The 12,384-nt window shown below is 45.2% G+C and overlaps 1 long non-coding RNA gene across 1 annotated transcript; it reads right to left on the minus strand.

Annotated features, from left to right (window-relative positions):
• Positions 1 to 3,790: 3,790 nt before the first annotated feature.
• Positions 3,791 to 9,262, minus strand: LOC149913188 (uncharacterized). The gene is made up of 3 exons (XR_016462078.1): positions 9,115 to 9,262; positions 5,475 to 5,592; positions 3,791 to 4,397 (listed from the first exon to the last, which is right to left on the minus strand). It is a non-coding gene; the product is annotated as an uncharacterized LOC149913188 (long non-coding RNA).
• Between the last annotated feature and the right edge of the window lie 3,122 nt (positions 9,263 to 12,384).

Below are 12,384 nucleotides of genomic sequence, written 5' to 3' on the forward strand. Positions count from 1 at the left end.
CATAGGAATAGGCAGTGAGTTGGCATATCCCAAAATGAAAGTCGCCGAGTATGGCTGCAGGTGATGGATGCTGTAAGTGTGAACAGATGATCTGAGGCACAAGACCAGTGCAGGAAGGATAGCAACAGCTCCTGAGATGATGAGCATTGGAGGGCAGAGAGGGGAAGATGCAGGAAGCCTGGTCTGGATACGGGGGTGGGATCCTGTGGGGTCCCCATGCCTGGGGGTGGCTCTCCTTCTGCTCTTTACTTTAGTTCTTCCTTTTGCTGCAGGAGATTAAGACTATTGGGAAAAGTTCACTGAAATGAGTGCATCCTTTTCAGGGTGTGCACTCATGGCTCAGAGAGGCAGGGAAATTCCATTCTCCTGTTTGAGGACGAGATCCTCCTGTTTTCAGCGAATCAATCAACAATTCCCATTCACACTCTTAGTGCACAGATGAGTTTCAGCTGTATTATCCAACTTTCAAATCTTGGTCCTGTGCCACGGTTTGAAGGGACCTAAATACATTTCATTGAATGAACTGATGGCATCTAGAGCATTCACGTAACTTATTGCAAGTAGTTCTCAGAGCACACCTTTTTCTTACAACTTCCCCAATGGCTGCTTGAGGATGCTCTCAGGTGATGCAGAACTGTGCCAAAGTCTGGCTGGATTTGGCTCAGGTTGGTGGTGACATTAACCATGAGAAATTCATGCTGTTCATGGCACTGATGGACATGGTCAGAGGGCATCATGAGGATAGTTTGGGCTTGGACTTGGCGATCTGTGAGGTCTTTTCCAACCTTAATGATTCCATGATTCTAAAGCTGAGCCCTCGTGTTGGCAAAGGTGAGGGAAAAATCTGCAAGAAGAGCATCCTTGGGACTGGGGTTCACTCTTTTCATTTTAAGATTGACGTCCAGTACAAAAACCTTCAGAAACTGCTCTCAAAAGCTATGCAAAGAGAACAGAGCACCAGCTACAAAGCTTGGAGTCCAGAGCCAGAAGACACTTGATTTAGGAGTATGTAGGTACCTCCCATTCCTCCCTCTGCTGTGTTTAGGTTGTGACATACTGCAGTTTCCTGTTTTTGGACACAATTCAAACTGCCATCCCTGAGAGGGCTGGTTTATGTGTGCACAGAAGCACATGTGCATGTATTCAGTATATGTATATACACATAGGTATGCATTTAGATGTTACGGGGTTCACTTAAGGCATATGTAAAATGAGAAGACAAGCCCAGAAAACTCCTCTGAAGATCAAGATAGACTGCAATTAAATCATCTTGCAAAATTTTGAATTAAATGGTAATTTCTCTACAAATACAACTCTCGTTAGATGACTTCATGAAGGAATTTACACAGCCTGATTAACGAAGCAGCTCTGCCTCGTCTTCTGTGTACTGTGAAATAAGGCAAATAGTTTTAAAATATTACACTCAATTATACTTATAAATCTTGCCCAGGTAATGAACATATTCTTTAGATTGCAGGAGGAGCCGGACACTTATCTTACTCTCCAAGATAAAATACCACATCCATATAATGCATTGCTAAGCTTTCCTTTTACCATAAACGTTGCTCAGAATCCCATTTTCTATTAAATAATAATCATTGTAATTAATAGACTAGTTATTTTATCTCCCTAATCTGGTTACAGTAATTTATCAAAGGTATGTAAATGAATGCAAAAAAAAAAAAGAAAAAAAAAGCCGTTCATTATTATTTTCTAAAGGGTACATGTCTCTTGCTGAAGCATGTAAAATGTAATTCTCTTGAACTTAATAAGATACTTGACTTCATGCAATTCTCAGAAAGAAAATCCATTCAATACTTTACTTTTTTCTGTCACACTCAATTTGTTTCACTTACAACTCTCCTGCAGTTTGGGCTCACTAATGGGCTGCTTTCCACGTGCAATCCTCCGGACCATGACGATGCTTGGACAGGGGGATGCAGTCCTCCTGGCACACGCTGTGCTCTGTGACTTCTGCCCTCATGTGGAGGTGTGCATCAGATTTCCCAGCTGTTAATTCAAAACCAGGGAGAAAAAGCAGGAAAACATTCGAGGGGTGTAAAAGGTAGCTGCTGAGAGAGGCAGTGTGGGCACCCAGATGAAAGGGATCTGATTAATGACAGCACCTGAGATAAGTGGCACTTCAACCAACTTTAACTGTTGATGTATGATGACATAATGTCCCCTCCAATTAATGACAAGGATATAAAACACCTGTATTTAGAAGAGCAGATGTTGCTTTTATGGTTAAATGCACAGAGAAATTGACTTCCAAAGGACCAATGATAACTTCTCTATTATTTGTTTTTCTATTTGCTGGGCTGCATTATGAATAGGAATGAAAAAAGAAGTGAGAATCCTGCTCTTTGCTAACAGTAATTTATGGTTCATTTCAGCCTGTCTCTTAGAACCTGGCCTTGCCTCTGTGGTCGCCCATCTCTAGTGGACTCTCTCCTCCAAAATCACACAGCAACCTCTGAAATGCACCTGAGAAGTTTTTGATGTATTGCAGGAATGATGCTACCCCCACCATAAGCACAAGGCGCGATGCAGACTTCGTGTAGCACCTCCTCATCCTTTGCCCACCAAGGGATGTCTGCCTTGAAGCCAGCTCTGCTTCAGCTCTGGGGACAGTTATTTATGCACTGACCCTAAGGGAGCCAAATATGCTGCTGGTCAATCATCTGCTCACATCTTTGTTATGCAATTCAGTTGTCGTTATTTCACAGAAAAAAAAAACAAACCCAAACCACACTCGTTAAAAAAATTTCCACTAAGGACAAATAAGGACAAAGGATGATTTATCTGCAGAATGATCAAAGGATCCTACCCTTCTCTCTAGGATTTGCACAGCATTTTGGAGTGCTTTCTTCACGTTAACCACACCCAACAAGAAGTAGGTGCTGCTTTTCTGTGATGCTCTTCATCTGGGAAGATCCCAATGGAATTGGCTGTCAGGTCAGCCCGACCTCATGTGGCAGGACTGATGGGAGCAGGCAGAGGGTGGATGCTGACCACAGGGAGGGGAGCACAGAAATCATCTTTCCTCTCTGCCTCTCATACAAAAGAGCAGATCACACTTCCAGGAATGCTTCCTCCTAAGTTTAAAATACCATCGCAGCTTGCGGGCTCTACGGAGCATTTTATTACACAGCAGGGTTTCTAGCTCTTCCAAGATGTCTGCAGGGGTTACATTTTAGGCACTGTGCTTTAAGTCCCAGCTCCTACCCTTATGGGATCTCCTGAGCATCTCAGGAGGTAAACGAGAAGTGCCAAATTTGCATGGGAGTCAGCAAATACTACAACAAATTTCCTTGAAGTAAGTAGCCTGTGATCAGCCCTCCCTTCCTTCCTCCTCTACAGATGAGAGAGAGAGAACTGCTTACCTAAGGGGCATTTCCTGGCTTCTGTATCAGCCATCAGTTGTGGACATGTCTTCAAACATCTGCAATTGGCAATGCCAGACCCTAGCTCTCTTCCAGCCATTTCCAGGCATGCTCCTCAGAGGTACCTGCTCACCATTTCATATCTAGGGCCGTGGATATAATCACTGGGAGCCAAAGCCAAGGCTGAGCCCTGAGTGCAGGGTGCTCAGTTGCCATGATGGTGGAGGTTCAGGTTGGATGTCAGGAAGAATTTCTTCTCCAAAGAGCAGTCAGGCGCAGGCAAGGGCTGCCCAGGGAGGTGATAGAGTTCTCGTCCTGGAGGGCTTCAAGAACTGTAGAGAACTGGCACCTGGGGACGTGGTCAGCAGGCACGGTGGGGGCACACTGGGGATTTGGGGGTCTTTTCCAACCTTTATGATTCTGTGATTCTATGGTTGTATAATGCTGTGGGCTTTCAGCTATTGAAGGCATGAAAACTCCAGTCCACCATGACAGCACATATGACAAATGTTAGCATCATGTTCTATGGGCCACATGTTCAAAATATAGTTTCTTTATTTTCAGATGGAATGGCTTTTTAGAATTAGCATTGAAAAGATTGCAATAAAAACTTATTTCTTCTAGTACAGTAATACTACACGTTTATTTACTGTTTGTTTTGTTGTTGTTGTTGTTTGGTTGGTTTTTTTTTTTGCATTTGCTAAAGCCTTGCCCACGACTGTATGCTTCAAGTGCCCTTGACATAGTAAAAAATTACCCAAGAGACATTGTCCCATGACAGCAGAAGAGCACAGCAGTGTTCAGGATGCATCTCATCATCAGGCCACTTTAACTGCTCACCTCACTTCTCAGGCAGCTCTTCTTCGCCAGTGTGAAATATGGCCAGAAGCTCAGCAAAGAGATAGGAGAATTTTAAGGAGAGAGAAACAACAGTCGTCCTCTTCTCTGGACCTGAAGATGGATGACTTAGGGGTTGGCTGGAGTGCCGCTCTTTTGCATTGTATGAAATCCCTGTAAAACGGGAGAGACACATTTAGTTAATCCAATTACAGAAGATATCCTGAGAGTCACATTTGACCACTGGTTTGCCATCTCTTGTTTTATTATCACGTTATTTCACATTCATCACCATAAATCCTGCTTTGCTTCTAAACACCAAGGTAGAATCGTGGAATGACTTGGGTTGGAAGGACCCTTAAAGATCTTCCATTTCCAACAAGGTCTTCAAACACTGTTTTCAAACGTTAAAGTATGTCTTGGCAAATGACTACACCTAAAATAGAGAGAATTAACATTCACTGTAGAGGGGAAAAAAAAAAAAAGACAAAAAGAAAAAGAAGACTTGAAGCATGAAATCAGTCTTACGGAAAAAGATCACTGCAGCACCTCCAAGGGTGGCTGTGACTGATATGGAACTTCTGTAACTGACAGCCAGTTCTACAGCTGCTTTTTTGGTTTACAGATAACCCCACTGAGCGCAGAGTCTTTGCATACCAACTCAGTCATGGCAGTAGGACCCTGGAGTTAAGTTTGAGGGTAGGTACCATCTCCTCTTGCATGTGGCAGTTGTTATGAGGACAACAACAGTGAAACGACGCTTCATTGGCTTGCTCTGCATAGAAACATCTGGCTTCATCTGAAGTATCAGGGCTATTTGGGCTATTTGGTTTGCATGTGTCTTTTTTGCTTTTGTCTGGCTCATTTTTTTTAAGTATCCGGTGATACACTTGACCTTAAAGATCAGGAGGTAATATAGTACTTCCATGCGTGAGAAACCACATCCAGCAACAACAGAGGGAAAAGGAGATTCTTTTGTTATTGAAGACAGCATGTCTGGACACAGCAGTTACACACCCCAAATATTTCTGTAAGTATTCACTGGCCAAATGATGCTTTGCATTTCCCTGGAGAACTCTGGGGTGCTTGCTCTTTCTCTGTACTATCTTCATGCCATTTTTTCCATATGAGCGAATCACTCCACATAGCACCTTGTATCTTGGAATTAACTGGCATTGGTTTTGCCCCTTTGGCTTTGTTTTGTATTTAGAAATTGAACAGTAAAAGCAAAGTTTCTCCTCCCATACTTACCCTGGCAGGCAGTTGGTAATTGCTCACTGTGCCTTTCCTCCCTGAGACCTGGCATGGGGCTGGGGGCTGCGACCAGGGCAGACATCCCTGTGAGCTATCACAGGGCATCTTGTTGTGTCTATGAGAAGAAGGCATGAAAGTAAAGAGACATTCAAGCTCACAGAGGAGGAACGCAAAATAATGTCCAATTATCACAGCTTTCCTCAAGATTCTAAATTATTGCTTCCATAAGTCAGTCTGGGACAGAGAACTGCATTCATTTTATTCTCCTGAGATTAGAGAAGAAGTTCAAGTTTCTGTTCTAGATAAGTAAGATTTCCTTAAAGCAGTTTAACAGCTGCAACAACAACAACAACAACCAAAAAAAAAAAAAAGAAAAAAAAAGAGAAAAAAAGTGAAGACATCCATTTTCTGCAATCAGTCGTGCAGTGGCAGGTGCAAGTCAAGGGGCATGGCCTTTAGCAGGACCCAAGGGTTGGCCAGAGCACTGCCAATTAATCATCCAGGAAAATGCACTTGACAGCTTGGAGAAGTCTCCAATTCTCTTTCTCATGATTGCATTGCTAATTTGGTCTTTAAACTTACTAAGAACAGGCGAGACTTAAAGAAAAGCTGTCATGTTTTCTAAAATAATTTCTGTAAGGAGAAGCTTCTCTGAGTTGGTTCTGTCAGTCATAGCTTGTGAGCTGCTAGCATGGCTCAGTAAGAATGCATTTGAAGAAGCATTTCACCAGCAATGGGCATTCTCCATGGCATTAATCTAGGTGAGCTAATGAGTGTTTTCTTTTACGCATGATATAAGCCTTTCTTTTGTTTCATCCCAAGTGCCACATAGAATAAACACACTCTTGTGGGACTCCTCCAGCACAATAAAATGGGTATTGCTCTCAGACTGTAGCCATCCCCTCCTGGCCCTTAGAATCACAGTATATCCCAACTTGGAAGGAATCTGTAAGGATCATTGAGTCCAACTCCTGTGCAGATCCTTACAGGTCCCCATCCCATCCTGGATTGGACATGGGAGTTAGCATTCACCAAAGTTTGGGGGGGGAAGGGGAGGGCATCCACAGCGTTTCCTCACTGAACATTGTGATTTAGCTTCTGAAGAAATCAATTCAAGAGTTTTATACTCATGAGATGAGCTCCAGCACATCCGACAACTACAGACTAAAGGGAGGTGACCAGGAAAAATTTAAGAGGCAACAGTGACCTTAGTCTTTGTGTTGACTTCATTCTACCCAAGGGGGTGACAGAAAATCAGGATGGCATTCCTATAATGGAACAGAAAGATGGACTGGGGCACAGTGGGGTGGCATGCACTGGAGTTGTGCACAGTGCTGCTCAGGGCTGCAAGAGGGCACTGAAACACAGTGTGACCGTGCATGTGTGTGTGCATGCATGTGCACACCTGACTGTGTGACTTTATGTATGTCCTGGTGTACATATGCACGCAACACTCTACACTCACACGTACCCAAAGCATTATACTGTTTTGAGGGAAAAATATGCAAAGCAAAGGCATGACCTTGTGCTCACAGCATTCAGAGCAAAGCACAAGAGTAGCTTTAGACCGTGTTTTCATATTTTCTCAAAATAGTCAACTTATTTGTTTGATGCCAACATCTCATAGACCTAAAGAGCTCACTGGGGGATTTGGGCATGAGTTGGCACATGTTACTTCCAGTTTATGTAAGGTCTTACTGCAGTTTCTATTTTTAGCCACGTTAATAAAAAGGATTGTTCATCATTATACCAGCTTAGCAGACACAAATCACATGCCTAGGCAAATCTTAAGGGGAAGTAAGGTGATTCATTCCATTAATCCTCTGCTGCACAAAGTCACAGTAAATCCTGGTTCTCATAAGTGGGTTGAAGGCTGAGACCTTAGGGTTCCTCTGTCTAGCTTTTGGCTCTGTGTGCTTTTGGGAAGTCAGATTTCCATTTCTAATGCACATTACTTTTTCTTTAACCAAAATGGGAAATGGTAAAAAAGAGAGAGAAGAAGTGGAGTCTTTTATCAATACATAAGACTGATTGTGAATCAGTAACAGGCAAACATTAATAATTTGCAGTCTAAATAAGTATTGAAAAGTTTGAAATCTTCGTGGTTTTTTTTTTTTTTTGGAAGATCATAAAAACAAAAAATAAACACGAAAAATATTTTGTGCAAGAAACTGAGCCAGCAGAGTATTATCTCGGCAGACTGCAGCTGGAGAGCAAATGACATGAGTCTGTGCTCTGGTTCATCTACTTCAAGTGAAACACGATGGGGCCAAGTACACACAGGATATGTACTGGCAGAGCAAGAAGAGGAAGTACAAGTGGACGTGGAGTTAGCGGGGTTACTTGGGTGCAAAGCAGTGACCAGATACTTTCCTGTAAACAGCCAGGCGGTACGATTTGCATGAACAGAACTGTTGTCAAAGGCAGATCTTTAAACGGAACGAATGAAGAATAATTCTGTTTTCCATAGGCACCTTTTCTGTCTTGATGTATTTGCTTGCCTCTGTTTCCTGAAAAATGTGTGCTCTTCGATGAAAAAGGCAGATGGGGTGGATTACAAGGGAAAGAAAAGTTACTGAAATAGCGGGAGTTTGAGAGAGAATGTCTCAAACCCAGAGGGAGCTGATGATATTTCCTCTGACATCAGTTCACATCAGTGATTAGGTAACTTAAGCACCATCTCACAGGCTGAACGCGTTAAGATTATCCACATTGCCCACTCAGTCAATCCTTGACATCTGTCAACAGGACCCACTTCCACTCAGCAGGCCAAGTAGTGCCAGGTGATAAGCAAAGTTTTATCACTGGAACTGTACCTTCCTTCCAGTGGTGGGTGCTGCTACAAAGGCATGGGGGAAGAAGAAAAAGCTGTGCTGGTTAGAGACAGTCCTTATGTGACTGAGGAAAGAACTTTGTCTGTGCTGAAGCTTGGATAAAGTTATGGAACACAGTGAGGGTGGTGAGGCACTGGCACAGGCTGCTCAGGGATGTGGTAGATGCCCCATTCCTAGAGACTTTCAAGGCCAGGCTGGACCAGGCTCTGGGCAACCTGATGGAGCTGTGAGTGTCCTTTTTCACTGCAGGGGAGTTGGACTACATGATCTTTAAAAGTCCCTTCCAACTCAAAGTATTCTAAGATTCTTTGATTCTATGACTTCTAATGAGGATTGAGAAAATTCAAAACTTGCTCTACATGATGAGAAGAGCAGGATGGAGACTTCCCATAGCTGCTCTATGACACCTCTAAAACTAGAAGCAGGACAAAAGAAGAAAAACGGCAGTCATGTCTTATCTTAAATATCTCTCATAAATTCTCCCTCTCATTCCCTCACTCAAAATTTAAAAAAATAAATCATTAAGACTTAAACCACTCAACTGACTGTCTTCACGGTAACCTTAAGTATCTTACATGCAAAATTAATCCAATAAAGCACAGAAATTCAGAGGTAAGTATGACACCCTGGCTTTAAATCACACTGCTGAAATAATGAAAAGGTGCAATTACATAAGTGGAGGCCTGAATGTCACTTCAGATATTTCAATGACTTTTTTATGCTGCTTTCTGCTAGAGACCCTCATTATTCAGTCTGTGCTTCCTCCGAGGAATGTAAGATGCACTGACAAGAGTGTACTCAACTGAAATGTGTGAATGTTAGACTTCAGGTGGAAAGCAGGCTGCCCACAGAAGCTGTGAATGCTCCATCCCTGGAAGTGCCCGAGGCCAGGTTGGTTGGGTACCTGGGCTACCTGAGCTGCTGGGAGGCAGCCAGACCATGGCAGTAGGTTAGAATTGGATGATCTGTGAGGTCCCTTAGAACCCAAGCCATTCTATGGTTCTGGTTCTCTACAATTCGTGTTGGGTGCTCCAACCTGGCAGCTGAACAAAGGAGTTTCATGTGCCCATTCTTCCCCAGCACGGTGTGGGCAGCACCTCTTGGCTGCAGCACGGCCCCTGCCTAGTCCTCAGCTGCTTTAGTACTGGCACAAGGTAAAGAATTTGCATTCCTGATCTGCCTACTGGGGCAAACCAATGATTTGCATTGGTTTTGAGAGTCAAGATTAAATTAGGATTACATTTCTCAACATCTTACAAAAAAATCAACTAGGAAAAGATGAAATCTGGATTAACAGCTTTGGGCAACAATCTAGGGAAATCTGTTTGTCACTCAAAGATCTTGAACTTCAGGGTAATACAGGGATTTTGTGAAATTAGGAGTCTGAAGTGCTGCATCTGGCTAAAGCCATCCTAATCTCTGAGATGCCCGAATCCATGGAAATGGCTGGAAGATGCTGGTGAGCTTTCCCTTTTTTGCCACAGAAATACATGGGTTTGAAAGTGAAGAAATTCTATAAATTCTGTTTCACTTCGGATGTTGTATTTCCCTGGACATGTGCCTGCCCACAGCCCTGGCCTGCTCCCAGTGCACACTGTGCAGTGTAGGGACACAGAGGGTCAAAAAGGGGGAAGGGGGGCATGGAGCAGATTCATAGAATCATAGAATGGTTTGGTCTGGAGGGGACATTTAAGACCATCTAGTTCCAACCCCTTGCTATAGGCAGAGACACCTCCCACCACACCAAATTGCTCACAGCCACAGAATCACAGAATCACAAGGCCAGGGTTGGAAGGGACCTCAAGGATCACGAATCTCCAACCCCCTGCCACATGCAGGGCCACCAACCTCCACATTTCATACCAGCCCAGGCTGCCCAGGGCCCCATCCAACCTGGCCTTGAATACCTCCAGGGATGGACGGGGCATCCACAGCCTCTCTGGGCAGCTGTTCCAGCACATCACCACTGTCTCTGTGAAGAACTTCCCCCTGACATCCAACTGAAATCTGCCCTCCCTCAACTTCAAACCATTTTCCCTTGTCCTGCAGTTATCCACCCTTTCAAAGAGTTGATTCCCCCTCTGTCTGTAGGCTCCCTTTGGGTACTGAAAGGCTGCAATGAGCTCACCCCACAGCCTTCTTTTCTCCAGGCTGAACAAGCCCAGCTCCCTCAGTCCCTCCCTGTCCTTGTAGGGGAGGTGCTGCAGCCCCCTGATCATCTTTGTGGCTCCTCTGGACCCTCTCCAACAGCTCCCTGTCTTTCTTGTACTGGGGGCTCCAGACCTGAACACAGCACTGCAGGTGGGGCCTCACAAGAGCAGAGTAGAGGGGGACAATCACCTCTTTGTCCCTGCCATCCCGCCATCGATGTCATTGATAAAGATGTTACAGAGCACCGGTCCCAAGACAGACCCCTGGGGGACGCCGCTCGTTACCGGCCTCCACCTGGACATGGAGCCATTGATGACCACCCTCTGTCTGCGGCCTTTCAACCAGTTTCTTATCCATCGAGTGGTCCACCCATCAAATCCACATCCTGCCAGTTTGGAGATAAGGATGTGGTGGGGGACCGTGTCAAAGGCCTTGCTCAAGTCCAGGTAAATGGCATCGGTCGCCTTTCCCTTGTCTACCGATGCCATCACTCCATCATGAAAGGCCACCAGATTGGTCAAGCATGACCTTCCTCTGGTGAAGCCGTGCTGGCTGTGTCGGATCACACACTCATTCCTCATGTGATCAAGTATGTTGTCCAGGATGATCTGTTCTGTGATCTTCCCAGGCACAGAGGTGAGACTCACTGACCTGTAGTTCCCAGGGTCCTCCTTGCTCCCTTTCTTGCAAATGGCAGTGACGTGACCCTTCCTCCAGTCATCCGGGACCACACCAGACAGCCACGACTTCTCAAATATGATGGAGAGCGGCTCGGCAACCACCTCAGCCAGCTCCTTCAGAACCCTGGGATGCACGCCATCCGGCCCCATAGACTTGTACATATTCAGTCTCATGAGGCAGTCTCAGACCTGCTCTGTCCTCACGGTGGGGGGGGATTTACCACCCCTGTCCCCACCTAGAAATTTAGGGATGCAGGGCTCAGGGATGTGAGCCTGGCTTTGAGTGCTTCCAGGGATGGGGCACCCACAGCCTCGCTGGGCAACCTGTTCCAGTGTCTCACCACCCTCACAGTGAAGAATTTCTTCCTAATATCTAGGCTACATGTTCCCTCTGACAGCTTAGAGCCATTTTCCCTCATCCTGTTGCTATCTGCCCTTAAAAAAGTCCCTCCCCAGCTTTCCTGTAGTCCCCTTCAGGTCCTGGCAGGCCACTATACCGTCCTCCCGGAGCCTTCTCCTCTTTAGGCTGAAGAGCCCCGGCTCTCTCAGCCTGTCCTTATAGGGGAGGTGCTCCAGCCCTTTGATCATCTTTGTGGCCTTTCTCTGGACCTGCTCCAACAGCTCCATGTCCTTCTTTTGTTGGGGGCTCCAGAACTGGACACAGTACTGCAAGTGGGGCATCATGAGAGCAGAACAGAGCAGATGGACAGAATCAGCTCCCTTGACATGCTGGTCACACTTCTCAGGGTACAGTTGGCTTTCTGGGCTGCAAGCACACATTGCCAGCTCTTGTTGAGTCTTTCATCAACTGCCACCCCCAAAATCCTTTTCCTCAGAGCTCTTCTCAAGCCATTCTCCTCCCAACCTATATCTGAGCTCAGCATTGCCCCAACCCAGATGCAGGACTTTGCACTTGGCCTTCTTGAACTTGTGTCTCAACTGTTGTGTCTCAGCTGTTAAGACTGTAGGTCCTTTCCAACCTTGTGATCCTATGATTCTATAATTCTATGATTCTGCTGCTGAGATTTTGCAAAGTCTTGAGGGTTGCTCAGTGAGAAGATTCAGGTTGCATACTGGGAACAATTTCTTCTCAGAAAGGGTGTTCTGCATTTGCATAGACTACCCAGAGAGTGGTGGGCTCACTGTCCCTGGATGTGTTCCAGAACCATGGAGATGTGGCACTTGGGGACATGGTCAGTGGGCCTGGTGGGAGGAAAGGGGGGTTGGGCTTGGTGGCCCTAA

Source organism: Phasianus colchicus, chromosome Z (assembly GCF_987193195.1).
Source record: "Phasianus colchicus chromosome Z, bPhaCol1.hap1.1, whole genome shotgun sequence".
Lineage (NCBI taxonomy): Eukaryota > Metazoa > Chordata > Aves > Galliformes > Phasianidae > Phasianus > Phasianus colchicus.